This window comes from Ahaetulla prasina, chromosome 1 (assembly GCF_028640845.1).
Source record: "Ahaetulla prasina isolate Xishuangbanna chromosome 1, ASM2864084v1, whole genome shotgun sequence".
NCBI lineage: Eukaryota > Metazoa > Chordata > Lepidosauria > Squamata > Colubridae > Ahaetulla > Ahaetulla prasina.
In genome coordinates this window covers 162,640,374-162,655,292 of record NC_080539.1, presented here as the reverse complement: position 1 = coordinate 162,655,292, position 14,919 = coordinate 162,640,374, and the positions used below count along the sequence as shown (strand labels likewise).

Here is a 14,919-nt window from a genome sequence, read left to right as displayed (position 1 = left end):
ATCACCATGTTCCTGCCAGGTTTTTGAAACCTTGAGAAGGCAATTAGAAAAGACAGTGTGATTTCACCAGGTTACCCCCACTCTGACCCCACCCTGTGTAAATAATAGTAGGGAGAATGATTGAAATGATATGGAATCCGTTTTTTCCTGCTGAGAGAACTTTTTCCAATTCTGATTGAACAAACAGGGGTTTATGCTTTCCTCCCAGTCTGGAAGAAACTGCTGATGTGCAATTATGTCTGAAGAGTTCTCCTAGCTGAGCTCTTTCAGCTTCATTCCTAGGGCATTATGTTCTACTCCTATGAGGTTAGGGCATGGTGAATTCCTGCTGGCTCAGGAGAAGGGCTTCAGAAGTTGGGAAAGCAGAAAATCTATTAGAATTGTAGAAGTTTGTCCAACATAGGGGAGGAGAATGGGCAAATATGGCCAGCGATGGATTTATTTGTTTGTTTGCTTGGCCAAGGCAATGGGAGTTTTCAGTGGCTTAGGTGATTTGTGCCTCTTAACTCGATCTTGATTTTCCAAGGTTTGGCGGATTGAGGTCAGGATTATGCTTGTCATGAGCAAGACTGAAGAGTGTTATTGTGTGTGTTCAGCTGAAATTGGAATGTGTATGCCTTAAGCAAGATTGTACACTTCTTGATTGCTTTGTAGTGGTACTACTTCAAGTGAAAAGTAAAAGGGGTGGGAGTGAAGTATTAAAAGGAAACTTTTTCATGGTGGAAAAAATCTTTTATTGTTCGATGCGCAACAGCCTGCTATGTACATATGGGGTATATGCTCTTATTAGCTGTACATGTGCAGAAATGACGGATTTTTGTGACAGAAAGAACTGAATTGCAGACATTTCCTCAGACACCATTCTTCAGTTTCTAAGAGAAAAAAATAGATAAGCCTATAATTATCTTAAATTAACACTGCAAACTGTATCTTCGGATTAGTCAAATGTGGGGAGGGTAGGCAAGAGTAAAATACCAGAAAAATACTGGAAAAACCCATAAGTGCTCTACAAATAACACTTCTCACTGCAGCTGCTAATTGTGCATTAAAAGGGGAGAGGGGTGGCAGATGAGGCCCAGGAAAAAGCAATTTTGGAAGATGGACAGTTGAAGCAAAAATCTGTTCCTTTTTGCTGGCATAGCTTTTGAGCTACAAACAAAATAATGCCTTGATTAAAATTGACTACATGACTCCAAAATTGTTCCTAGGCAGAAAAAATAATCTTTATGTAAACAGAAATCATGTTAAAAGAATAACTTCTTACATTATTAGGTAGATGACCTACTTAAGGTCCCCCTGTTAAAATTTGGCACTGCAGCCAATGTGGAACAAAGGTATTAAATTAATTCCAGGCCATTACATTCTTATCCTGTGAGAACAGTAAATGATCCAGTTTTCAATTGTTAGCTACTACAGAGACAGTGGATTATCATCTGTGGAAGTTCAGTACATGAGCCATAGTTGTAGTTGTAGTATGGAAGAGCTGTTTTTTTGGAAGTATTCAGCTTGAGATCCCTTGACACACTGAATTTAGGCCAGGGGTCTCCAACCTTGGTCCTTTTCAGACTTGTGGACTTCAACTCCCAGATTCCCCCAGCCAGCAAAGCTGGCTGAGGAACTCTGGGAGTTGAAGTCCACAAGTCTGAAAGGGACCAAGGCTGGAGACCCCTGATTTAGGCCACTTACCTATCAATTGGAATGTCCAGGGATTGTCGGATTGTTTGGGGGGGTGAAGTCCCATAGCAAATGTTTCCCTCAGAAAGAACTTGGGTTCCATACAGTTAAAATGAATATACTTATTTGTAACAATTTCATTCTCCACACGGGATTTTCTTTTTTCTTTAACTCTAGAAGCTTTTGAAGGTATACTCATTTGATGACCATTATATCTATGAAGACATTTTCTTCTGACTCTTTTTGGAAACATGACCTTTTTGTAAAGGCAGCTTGATAATGGTAAAAATGATATTTTTATCCTGAGCACTGAGCACTATGAAGAGCCCTTCAGGGTTGACTATTCCCTTGGCACCTAGGACCTCAGTTTGTTATTTGCTTGAATAATGCCTAGGAGTTGACTAGAGAGATTTCTGAATGGATCTACAGGTGATGACCACATTGTGCTGATCCTGGCTAATCGTACAAAGCCAACCAGCATTAGACTTGATAAAATTTTGATGAAAGGCCTCCAGAAATCCCAGGGTTCAAGCCTAGACTAGGAAGCAGATAATGGCAAAACATGTTGTTGTGAAGAAAATGATATGGCATGAGATTTTTTTGGGAAGCACCATTGCCTTCAATGGTGTTAGTGTTAGCAGACTACAATCTTTACTATAGTATTCACTTCCCTGACAATAAGTTCCATTTAATTCAGTTAATACCAGGGGTGAAATACCCGGTTCTGACAGGATCTAGCGATCCGGTAGTGATCGTGGCCTGTGGTTTGGCGATCCGGTAGCAGTCACCGCCTGGGTGTCATTACTTCCTGGTTTTAACCAGGAAGTAATGTGTTTTTTACCTTCTTTTTACCTTCTGTGCATGCGTAGAAGTTTTTGCACATGCGCAGAAGTTTTTGCACATGCGCAGAAGTTTTTGCACATGCGCAGAAGGTCTGTGCAAGTATTTATTTATTTATTTATTTATTTATTTATTTGATTTTTATACCGCCCTTCTCCCGAAGGACTCAGGGCGGTGTACAGGCAAAAATAAAACAGATAATACAATATACAATTTAAAATGCAGATTAAAAAACTTATTTTAAAATTAGCCTGATAGGTTAAAATATACTAGACTAAAAACCCCATTTAAAATTAATTAATAAAAATTTAAAATTAATAAAATTCAGTTCAAGCCAGCCCCGCGCGAATGAAAAGATGTGTCTTCAGTTCGCGACGGAATGTCCGAAGGTCAGGTATTTGGCGTAAACCCGGGGGAAGCTCGTTCCAGAAGTATGCACTTCCGAACCGGTAAGGAAGATAAGTAGATTTTACCCCTGGTTAATACATATCTGGATTTGCACTACATGTTGTAGAAAATGCCTCAGTAGAATAGTTTTGCATTGGCCCTTGGAACATAGGCCTGTACCAGGTGTGTATGAGTTTACTGTTCATTTTAAGGAAACCACAATCACACGCGCACATTTGAAAACTAGTTACGTGTCATCAAGTTGGTATCAAATTTTAGAGACAAAATGGATATATTTTCTCCATGACAAACTGTCTGTAAGCTTCAGGTCTTGCAAAGGTGCACCCATTACCACTGTAACTGAGTATATGTCTTGCTGCTAGTCATTGTCCTTTTCTCTTTCCATGTTTCCCAGAATTAGAGCCTTTTCTAGAGATCTAGGTCTTCACATAATGCAGACATATCCAACCATTGCCCAGGGGCCACCTGCCTCTCTGGACAGCTAGTAATACGGCCAACAAGACTTTACATTTTTAACATTATGTTATTTATATATATTAACTATATTAAATATCATATATGCAACCCAAGACAATTTCTCTTCACTCAATGAGGCCCAGGGAAGCCAAAAAATTGGACACTCATGACATAATGTGCTCCAAAGTAGAGAAGAGGAAGGAGAAATAAAAAAAATTGTGCCTTAGGTTACATGAAGCATATTGAAATGTCCTTATTTCAGATTTGGAAATATGGGGATAAATGGATCTATGATTCATTTGTTCACAACTCTGTGTTCTGGAGCTGCCTTCCAATTTGATGTCAAAATCCAGGTTGCTGTCCTGATAACCATGTTCCTATATTTAATATACTAAACAATTCAGAAACTAATATTTTTGTGTTATATAACATAATTTAAAGCATGAATAATGGTCCAATAAAATACAATAACATCACAGCAAAAATAAATATGCAGGATGAAATGAAAGCATGCTGGCAACTCAATTGCAAAATGAAAAGTGTCAGCAGGTGCAAGAGATTAAAACCACTGTATCTAGCAAAATGCAAATTTGTTTTAAAAGCACAGGACAAGAAGTTTGGGAATTATCCCCCATGCAGAATTAAATCAAGCACTAAGAAGGTCTTCTTATGAACACATCTTACATTCAGCAACAGAACTGGGAGGCACATTTTTTTTCTTTTTAAGAAAAATATGGAATGGAAATAGTTGTATACCTAACCTTGGGGAGGAAAGCTATGGCAAATCTAGACAGTGTACTAAAAAGCAGAGACATCACCCTGCCACGTGTATAGTCAAGGCTATGTTTTTTTCCAGTTGCAATGTATGGCTGTGAAAGTTGGACCATAAGAAAGGCTGAGCACCAAAGAATTGAGGCCTTTGAACTCTGGTGCTGGAGAAGACTCCTGCGAGTCCCTTAGACTGCAAGGCAAACAAACAAGTCAGTCCTAGAGGAGATCAACTTTGACTGCTCTTTAGAAGGCCAGATCCTGAATATGAAACTGAAATACTTTGGCCACCTGAGAAGGAAGGACTCACTGGAGAAGAGCCTAATGCTGGGAAAGATTGAGGGCAAAAGAAGAAGGGGACGATAGAGAACGAGGTGGCTGGATGGAGTCATTGAAGCAGTAGGCATGAGCTTAAATGGACTCCAGAGGATGGTAGAGGACAGGAAGGCCTGGAGGAATGTTGTCCATGGGGTCGCGATGGGTTGGACATGACTTTGCAATTAACAACAACAGCAACCTAACCCAGGGTCCCCCAAATTGGTCAATATCTTACCCCAAGGCTTGATGAGTTTATCCAATGTGTGAATAAATGACTGGAGGTCCAAAGGGGTCAGTAAATGACTTAGGTCAATAGAAACAGGTTGAACCCAGAAGAATGTAATGACTTATGACTAAAATTCCCTAGTCTCCCACCAAATATCAGTGCCATTGTTGATGCTCATCAGATGCATCCTTCCCATTTATAATGTTGGTAGTTCTAGTAAAATATTATATTTTTTATACTTCAAATGTTACCTACATTTATGAAATTGCTGTTATAATTGTTATTGATATTGATTAGTTTGGGGTTTTTTTCTTCCATGCAATCACGTCCAATTCCCAGGGACTGCCTGAACAAGACCCTACAGTTTTCTTGGCAAGGCTTTTTGGAAGTGGGTTTGTCATTGCCTGCTTCCCAGAGAGAATAATCATCCCCAGGTCACCCTGCTGGCTTTCTGTCTAAGGTTGAACTAAACCAGTGGTGGGATTAAGATAATTTAACAACTAGTTCGCCCAGGGTCAGTTTGGCTGTCGTGGGAGGCGTGGCCTATCCCCGTCCTCCAGCTCCACCACACATGTGGGATGAGCCTGCCGGGATGGCCAACCTGACCCTGGGCCAACCAGTTGTTAAATCACCCCCACCCCCACCACATCAAAGTGGATCCTGGATGCTGGGCTGCAATGGAGAAATGGGCAACGGAGCAACCAGCATGAGGGAAGGAGGAGGGAAAGCGGCCTTCTCCTTTCCTCATACTGGCTTCTCCGTTGCCTGTTTCTTCATTGCAGTGCAGCGCCCAGGATCCACTTTGATAGAGGGTGGGTGGGTAATTTAACAACCAGTTCGCCTGAACTGGTGTGAACCGGCTGAATCCTACCCCTGGACTGAACTCATGGTCTCCTGCTTCTAGTCCGATGCCTTAACCACTATATCAAACTGACTTTCAGATAACTTACAGTAGTATCCATTATTTCCATATAATAAATGTCTGAAGGTTTATGAACAATATGAAACTTCACAAAGGATCAATGAGCTAAAGAGTTTGGGGACCTCTGATCTAACCAATGACTTTAGCTTTTTTTGTCCAACCATCTATCCCTACATCTTCTTCTTGAGAAGGTAGTTAGGTCATCCTTGCCTTTCCCAGTTTGTCATAATTTTCCTTCAGGTACAGGTAGTACCACAACTGACCCCAACATTTCTGTTTCTAAGTAAGACAATTGTTAAGTGAATTTTGCTTCATTTTACAATCTTTATTGACACAGTTGTTAAGTGAATCACTGCAATTCTTAGTATCTTGGTTGTTATGTGAATCTGGCTTCTCCATTGATTTTGCTTGTTAGAAGGTCGCAAAAGGGGATAGCATGGCCCAGGTCACTGCAACCATCATAAATATGAGTCAGTTGCCCAGAGCCTAAATTTTGATTACATGTCCGTGGGGGTGCTGCAATGGTCATTTAGTGTGAACAGCAATCATAAGTCACATTTTTCGGTGTCATTGTAACTTTCAATGATTATTAAAGAAACTGTTGTAAGTGGAGGACTTACCTATATATAATTACTATCTTTGCCAAAGGAGGCAGGCAGTATAAACTCTCTCCTGCTACCTTAGCTTCTGAATCGGCTTCTTTTGAAAGGGGAACAAAGTAAGCAACAGCCCAAAGTTGTAGACAGCTGTACAGGTCAAATAAAAGCTGCTTGCTATTGGCAAAAAGCCACTCCTGGCTGAAGGCTTCCTCTTGCTTTTTGGCTGCTGCCACAAGCGATGCCGCTAGGGAGCTGCTGATTGAAGCTTTTGGGAAAAGGGCAGGACAGATAAACATTCTGAAGTGATTTTCCAAATCTGCTAGCTCTTCTCTTCCCATTTCTGTCTCCTGTGAGCTGCCAGTCATAGTATTTTCGATTGAGAGATATCAAACTGATTTAAGAAAGCAGTGCTTATAGGAATAAGCACTTCTGTGCAATCTCAATAAAAGGAAGCAACTAGCCGACCTTGTTCAGACTTGGAAGCTAAACAAGGTTAGCCTTGGTTGGGACCCGGGGGGGGGGGGAGGGATTTCAGAGCTAAAAGAAAAGGTGGAAAGATATCACACAAGAAAGTATGAAATTTCTGTACTGCTGCCAAGAAAGTTGCATAGATGTATCCATGTAGTCCATAGGAATTTAATGAAACAGCAGGGTTTTGACCCTTTTATATTCAATTGTACTCCTAATTCTCCAAATTTGCTTTCCATGCACTACAACTTTAACTTAGACTGACTCTTCCACTGTATAATGGAGATATGATTAGGCAAATGGTTGCAACAATGAAAATTACAACCTGGAGGAGTTTATTTATATTGGCTACATTGACTTATCTTGACTCAGCATCGTTCTGCAAAAGTGGATATTTAAAACAAAACACAAATCGTCCTTCAGTGTCTAAGTCAGTCCGAAGTCATCACGAGTTGGTTCTTTCCCAGAAGTCTGATTAGCATAGAGATAGAGTAAAAAATTAACAGGTTTTTGATTTGTTTTGAAAGTAAGGAAGTAAAGCTCCTGTTACTTTCACAACTGGTGTTATGGAGAGTTTCTCAGTTTGATGGTGCATTGTCACCCACAGCAAAGAATTACTGCAACATGGACCATAACTGCTGTTGCCTGGAGGAAAACCTAAGGACATTTGAAAGAGCATTGTTCTGAGTTAGCTGTGAAAGTGTATTTAGTTTGCAGTTGTTACACTAAAACCAAACAAGAGGTTTTGATGTATTGCCAGAAGGCTTTATCTTGAAACACACAGACACAGATGCACACACATCCATTATAATCAAGCACGAAGGACAGACAGATGCATATTTTGTGGTTCAGTACTATATGAAAAGTTATTTTCTTTTCATTAAAGTATCACTCTGTACACATTGCCTTATCGGAGGGCATACAGTAGGCAGTGTAGCCATTCCAGTACAGGATTAATCCACCTCAGTCAAATTTCGATGTTAAAGGGCAGAAGGTTTATGATGAAAAAAGTCTTGCAGAGGCCTAGAAATGGAAATCGGGATTATTAAAATGAGTGAATCATATATAGGAAAGGTTTCCAAGAATCATAATACATGAATTAACTGATCACAGCCTATTATAAGGTAGAGCGTTTAGCCCAGGTTTAAAGTCACCCCAATATCAGCATAACAAAAGGATAATGTGTGAGAGGTACAACATGAAATATTGTGGTTTTTTCCTAGCCAGAAATGTTAGAAGATTTAACTTGAAAAACTTTTTTTAAAAAAATCCCTTCTACCTATTCAAGACAGTAATATCTTTATGTTATCCTGTTGTTCTAATTTTAGGAGATTGGGTCAAAGAATTCCTTGATAGAAATAGAAAATAAATATGGAATTATATTTATAATATAAGTATATAAGTATAATAAATAAATATTTATTATACAGGTTCTCAACTGTAAGTACCTTGGCACCCTGGTATACTTGGATATTAATTAATTCATTCATTCATTCAATTTCTATAGCCACCCAATTTAACCAAATCTGAGCAGTTTATGATTCTAAAATTATAAAACAATTTTAAAAACATTACATTAATAATAATTTTTCTTTAAGCTAAAATTTCCTTCCTTCCTTCCTCCCTCCCTCCCTCAGTAATAATTTTATTATCTATTAATTTTGATCACTTTCTTGGTTATTATTTGTACCAGAGACATCTCAGAAATTTAAATTTATTTTTTTTGTTTACATTTATATCCCGCCCTTCTCCGAAGACTCAGGGTGGCTTACAGTGTGTAAGGCAATAGTCTCATTCTATTTGTATATTTACAAAGTCAACTTATTGCCCCCCCAACAATCTGGGTCCTCATTTTACCTACCTTATAAAGGATGGAAGGCTGAGTCAACCTTGGACCTGGTGGGACTAGAACCTGCAGTAATTGCAGGCAGCTGTGTTTTAATAACAGGCTTCTTACAGCCTGAGCCACACCGCGGCCCTAAATAAGGCAAATCTCCTTATTTGGAATTTAAAAGCAATGCATAGAAAAAAAATTGATTTCAATAACTTTGTTCATTTATGTTATTTAATTATATTAGCAAAGCTGTTGAGGTGGTCTGTTAATTGATATATGCAAAGTGCTTAGTGAAATAAATTGTATTCATTGGTTGTAAAAAAATTCTTTTCTTTATTGCAACTTTGTCACTATATAAGCATTTCTTTTTGTGACTCTTCTAACACCCAGTTTCCCAAATTACTTTAAAATAATAATAATAATATTGCAAAGTGATAAACACCTAAGAGATTCTTAGCAGTATTGCATATGATCCCACAGGAAAACATCAAAATCTCCTAGGCTGGCATTCTTATTTATGATCTTGTGAGAAGTGATCAACAAAATGGCATGCAATTTTGGGTGGTTGATTGTTGAGTACCTAGTTCATCATTCAAGCTAGAACAGGGGACCTATAAATATTGAGTACCCTTGTTTGAATCATTACAGTCTAATTTCAAAAAGCAGGAAAACAAAGCCCAACCCTTATCCCTGGTATACACAATAGTTGTTTATGCACATTCTTTACCATACATGTCTATATTGAAGGAAAGCTTGGTGTTGGGTGTCTTAGTGGAATACAGAATTTTCCATATTGTAAATTAGAATAGTTGCCACTTAGCCCAGCACCAATTAGTGGTTTTCTAAGACTGCAAACAGAATATCAGCACTGGGGACTGGCCTTGGATTTTCTACAAGCTAGGTGGGTATTCTGATTTGGAGCAATGGCCCTTCCCTATCTGAACTAGGGAGGTTGCATGTTAAGCACACGTGTATACAAACAAGTAAATTGCTTGTTTTCTTCACCAGCAGCTCTCATTACTATCATTGCATCTTTCACCTTTATTCTTTCCCATTTATGATCTTCCTCTTGTTTTTCCTTTTCGTTCCTGTATTTCTTCCCTGAAGAATTCTAAGTACTAAGTAAAAAGCCTTTGCATACCATTTTCTAGCTGGCTATTATTCTTCCAAATACAGCTACCTACAATATTATTAATAAAAGAGAAATAAGATCCCAAATATTTGCATTTCTGTAGCAATACATTTTCTTAGCATCTCTGGGCTTACAAAATAGAAAGAAGAAACAAGACACAGTAATTGGAACTCTATTAATTGCATTTGCTAGATTAAATGCCTTTGGAAACTATAGCTCTTCCCTTAGGAATGTGCTGTAGATTTGGTTAGAAGTTGGTAAAAGAGATCTTCAGCTATCCTCAATATCTCTGAGCTGCCTATCGAATCAAAATAGTTTGTGGGGATGTAAACTGCTTCACTGGACACATATTTTGATCTAAAACAGCTTACTGCAAGAATTGCTTAGACTTGCAATCTCCGCCAAAGGACTTATCATGTCCACAGTAGACATTGTAATTTTTTTGTATTTATTGCAGTATAGTTATAGACCATCTCTAACCTAAGAATGATTACTCAGGGTTAGGTTTATTTTTGTTATGAGATCACACGTCTCTGTCATTGACCACACTGCTGCTTGCAGTCATAACTAAGAGTAGGGTTAGTCTTTTCCATACTAAATCTGGAGGATAAAAATGGAAACTATATTAATTACTTACCACCATGGCTTTCCAAGTTCCATTTTTCTTTTGTAGAATGATATCAGGTATAAAAGAAAAAGATTCATGGTCTCAAAATGTTAAATGGAAGCGTATGTCATTTGGAAAACACATCTTTTTCTGCTTAATGGATGAGTGTTTTATCTGGAGCTTAAATAGTATGTTTGTGTAGTTACATGTTCTGCCATAATAGAACCATGCAATTTGACTGACATCATTAAATGCTCTAAGACCAATTTTAATTTCTCTTTTGTTTATTACAAACTTCAACTGTCCTGCTAAACATTTTCAGATACTGCATTTTGGTGGTTTTTCTTCCTAGTATTCATGTTTATGGTACCATCTGTTAAACACTATAACAGAATGGAAGTTAAAGAGGAAATTAAAAACACCAAACCAAATCCAGACATTTGGATTTCCCATTAATAGCTTGCTAACTGTTCAGTTCAGAATTTACTGAGATCATTTCTCAAATATTTTCCTCCCGAAATAAGTATAGAAAGCAACACTTTTGTATGAATTTATCAGTTTATTTTAGTCTAATGTATTGGTTTCTCTTCAACATACTATGAGGAGGAGATCACAAAGCATGGCCAAGAGACATCTGCATATGTTGATCAGTCACCCTTAGAAACTTGAAGGTGTTCATTTATTATTTTGATACCCTACCTTCTTTGAATCAAATTGTCACTGGTATATAGGAATGACCTTGGATGAAAAGAGGAAGATTCTCAGACTAGGCAATGACCTTATAAATGAAATTTGAGTTTGAAGGAGAAGGGATGACAAAAACATCTCAGTAGGAACCTTCCCTAGTTTTGGAAAAGTAAAAATGAGGGATAGGAGGGGTAATTTCTGACTTGCAGAATTGATACCAGCCTTATGAGGTAATTCAGGCAAAAAAACACAGCCAAGAGCATCACCTCTATTTTTATTATATATTTATTATTATATTTATTAATAAAATCTTGCAAATCTGAAAATATCCTTTCTACTTCTCACTTTTATTCTCCCTAAAACTAGGGAGAATCCTTTTTGAGATGCTTTCACTACCATTCCTCCTTTAAATTCAATTTCCTGTATCACACTTAGACGGCGGATTTTCTACCTGTCTTCCAAGGCCCACATTCATTACATACTAGCATACTAGCATATGTTCTGGATGGAGCTTCATGTAACACCACCAAAGAAGGCAGTTGTCCATGAACTATTCATAATGAATTTGAAACAATAAAAAATAGGTTTGGTAATGACCGATACATTCATATTCTGTATGAGAGGAGATGTAAGGGAATCCTAGAAATCCTGAAGGGTTTCAAAATTTTAAAAATGTTATTACTTCTTACAATAATAACGTAGAATTCTAGTAGTCCTTGTACTATCTTCTTTCCTGATTGGTCTAACTGGAAGAGTTGACAATTATGGAGGCTACTGAATTCTAATGATCAGGTTATCATATTAGATGATTCAGGCTATAATACTGAATCCTAATAATTAATTAATTAATCAATCACTTTATGATCTCTAGAATTCGCTCAAGTAAAACTATCAGACTGATCATGCTTTTTTCAGTACTTCTCCCCGTCATCTTTATTGGAAGTAGGGTTAGGGACATTCGTTATTCACCAATCATTTGGCACTTCATCCATTCTTTAGAATTTTTCAGACACCACCATTCTTTAGAATTTTCAGATAATATGTCAAGATTAAAAAAAGCCTTCTATTCTTTGGGATGCAATTATTATGATTCTGTTTTTCATATTTTCTTAATGGAACCTATACTATGGTAGGAAAATTGGAAATTGCCATCTATACTTTTGGGAATTTTTTGTTGTTATTTTAGGATTAGGGAAAAATACTAATAAGTTTATTGTAATTTTGTAGGATCAGAAGGTGTCTACATTTTAGTGTGAGCACATCCCATTATTTCAGTATCTTTTTCTTTTTTTCTTTTGCCTTGAAGCTCATATGTCCACAAAACTAGATCCTCACTATTTTATCACTATTAGTACCTTGAATAGGAGGTAAGGGGTAATGGAAATTTCCTTTAAAAATTGCCCGTTTGCATAGCCATGTTCACATGCTTATTTATTCTATCCCTTAGCCTAAACATAGTTACAAGGAACCCTCAGGGTAGTTCACAATGAATAAAATACAAAACAATAAAATATATCCAATAAAAGAGCTGAAGCAACTATGCGAAGTAGATAAGATACGAGCTAAAAACATCAATCATATATTCTAGTCCATGTTGAGCCTCTGGTGCATTTTAATTTTGTAGTTCAGCATTATGGAAGAGAGATAAATTAAATAAACTCTGGAATGTTGAGAGATTTGGGTTTTAGGGATGATTGAACCATTTTATATTTTTACAACTCTTGTTAAGAAAACGACCAACCTCCAGGGAAAAAAAGGAGTAATCAGAGTACTTTCACAAAGTTTAAATGACTTTTCAAATATTACATGTTTCTCTAATACAGTAGCTTGGCTAACCAGAGTTCATCTGAGCATTCATATATAGCCTGTTGTGTTTGATCATGTTCTGAAAAGCAAGTAGATATAGATACACCACCATCAATTGGTATGAGTTGGCTCAAAAATGCAGGAACAAGCAAGCCCAAGGAATGGAGAAAAGATATTAATTATGAGACTGAGAGATGAATAATAACAATAGCAGCTCGTCTGCAGGGAAACAACTTATGGGGAGTTAAGAGTTGAAGCGAGTATGTGATAAGTGAATCAAATATTGCAAAGTCACCAAGAGGTTCCATTCTCACCAGATTGCTCCAGCACTACAGAGATTTCTCCCTAAAATAATAATATAACCATCCAACCAGAGGTGGGTTTCAGCAGTTCTAGAGAACCGGTAGCAGAAATTTTGAGTAGTTCGGAGAATCGGTAATAAAAATTCTGACTGACCCATCTATTCCCTGCCTCCTGAGTCCCAGCTGATCAGGAAGGAATGGAGATTTTACAGTATCCTTCCCCTGGAGTAGAGTGGGAATGGAGATTTCTTCCCATGCCATGCCCACCAAGCCACACCCATCAAGCCATGCCACGCCCACCAAGCCACACCCAGAGAACCAGTAGTAAAAAATTTTGAAACCCACCACTGTATCCAACTGGGAGATGACAGAGGAATTTAGTGACTCTGTCAAATATGAACATTGTCAGTTACCTGAAAATCAAGGTGATGGTACAAAGGCAATTTTATGGTCCATAACATAGATAGGAATAGATCTCATTCTGTGTAGTAGCCTCATCATTAGTACCCCAATCACCCAAAAATGCTGTTTAGCTCAAAAAAGATAGTATAAATACACCTTTGTTCTTATCCATTGCTTAATCCTCAAGGCTATTACATTCTAATTGAAGGACATGAACCAAACATTTTTTCATTTTAGTGTTTGAGTAGAAAGAACTCAAGAAGACAGAGTAAAGAACTTTTTTGGCAGCATCCTCATTACAGAAATATTTAAACTTTATAGTCCTGTTTGTTGCCATCATCTGCAACTTCAGCATTTTGTTTTATCGCTGCTTCAGTCATACAAATAATTCCAACCAATCACAAAAAATGTGGCACAGAAGATACCATTATCATGCTATATAGGCAACCAGTTTTATTAACAGCACCATGGGCAAATAAATCCCATTGAAGCAATAAAGGTAATATTTGGGAGATAGGTTTCATAGGTGATTTGAAATAATATGGCAACTGAATGATAGCTTGATGCTTCATTGTATACCTGATTTGGATATGCACTGACACCAATGAAGACAAATATAACATTTTATAAGGAGGATAATGCTCTTTGACCACTTAAACATTAAAGTTCACTTCTGAAGGTATCACCACAATGGAAAATGGTATTGTTGAAAATGTTTATAAAAAGTGTCTCTTGATGTCCAGCTCCTGGAAATAATGTTCATTTTTTAAAACCAATTTTAACTTTGGGCCATTGTCTGTCGGAATTGGTTTTTGACCGCAGTCTTGCATATCAATTACAAGGACAATTTTCCTCATCAATCCTATAATAAATTGTATTGAATTAACTTCCAATCATTGATATAATAGATTTAAACTTAATGTTAACCTCTTTAATCTAGATTGCAGAAAATATGACTTCTGTAACAGAATCATCAGTGCTTGGAACACTTTACCTGACTCTGTGGTCTCTTCCCATAATCCTAAAAGCTTTATCCAAAAACTTTTTACTATTGACCTCACCCCATTCCTAAGAGGACCATAAGGGGCGTGCATAAGAGCACAAACGTGCCTACCGTTCCTGTCCTATTGTTTTTCTTTTTCTTCTTCTTATATATATATATGCTTATACCTCTTTATATTTCTTCATATATATGTTTATATACTATATAATCTTTTTGTGTGATGCTTATGTATATTGTTGTGACAAAATAAATAAATAAATAAATAAATGATATGTTTATTGGTGGTGGTTACCTGGATTTGGGTATTAAAGTTTTGATGATTCCAGAATGGGATTGACTAGAAGAATAACAAGTATGTTACAGTCATATTCTCTAAAACCAAGGATGGGCAAGCATTGCATCATTATCTGAGACCATGGAATTGGCACATTCAATTCAATAAGAATTGCACTCTTCCTGTCTCTCCC

The 14,919-nt window shown here is 37.3% G+C and overlaps 1 long non-coding RNA gene across 1 annotated transcript in view; it reads right to left on the bottom strand.

The window, feature by feature from the left end:
- Positions 1-724: 724 nt before the first annotated feature.
- Positions 725-14,919, bottom strand: part of LOC131196610 (uncharacterized) — a 107,332-nt gene continuing 93,137 nt past the window's right edge. The window contains exon 3 of the long non-coding RNA XR_009154784.1: positions 725-872. This is a non-coding gene — a long non-coding RNA (uncharacterized LOC131196610). The remainder of the gene's footprint in view (positions 873-14,919) is intronic.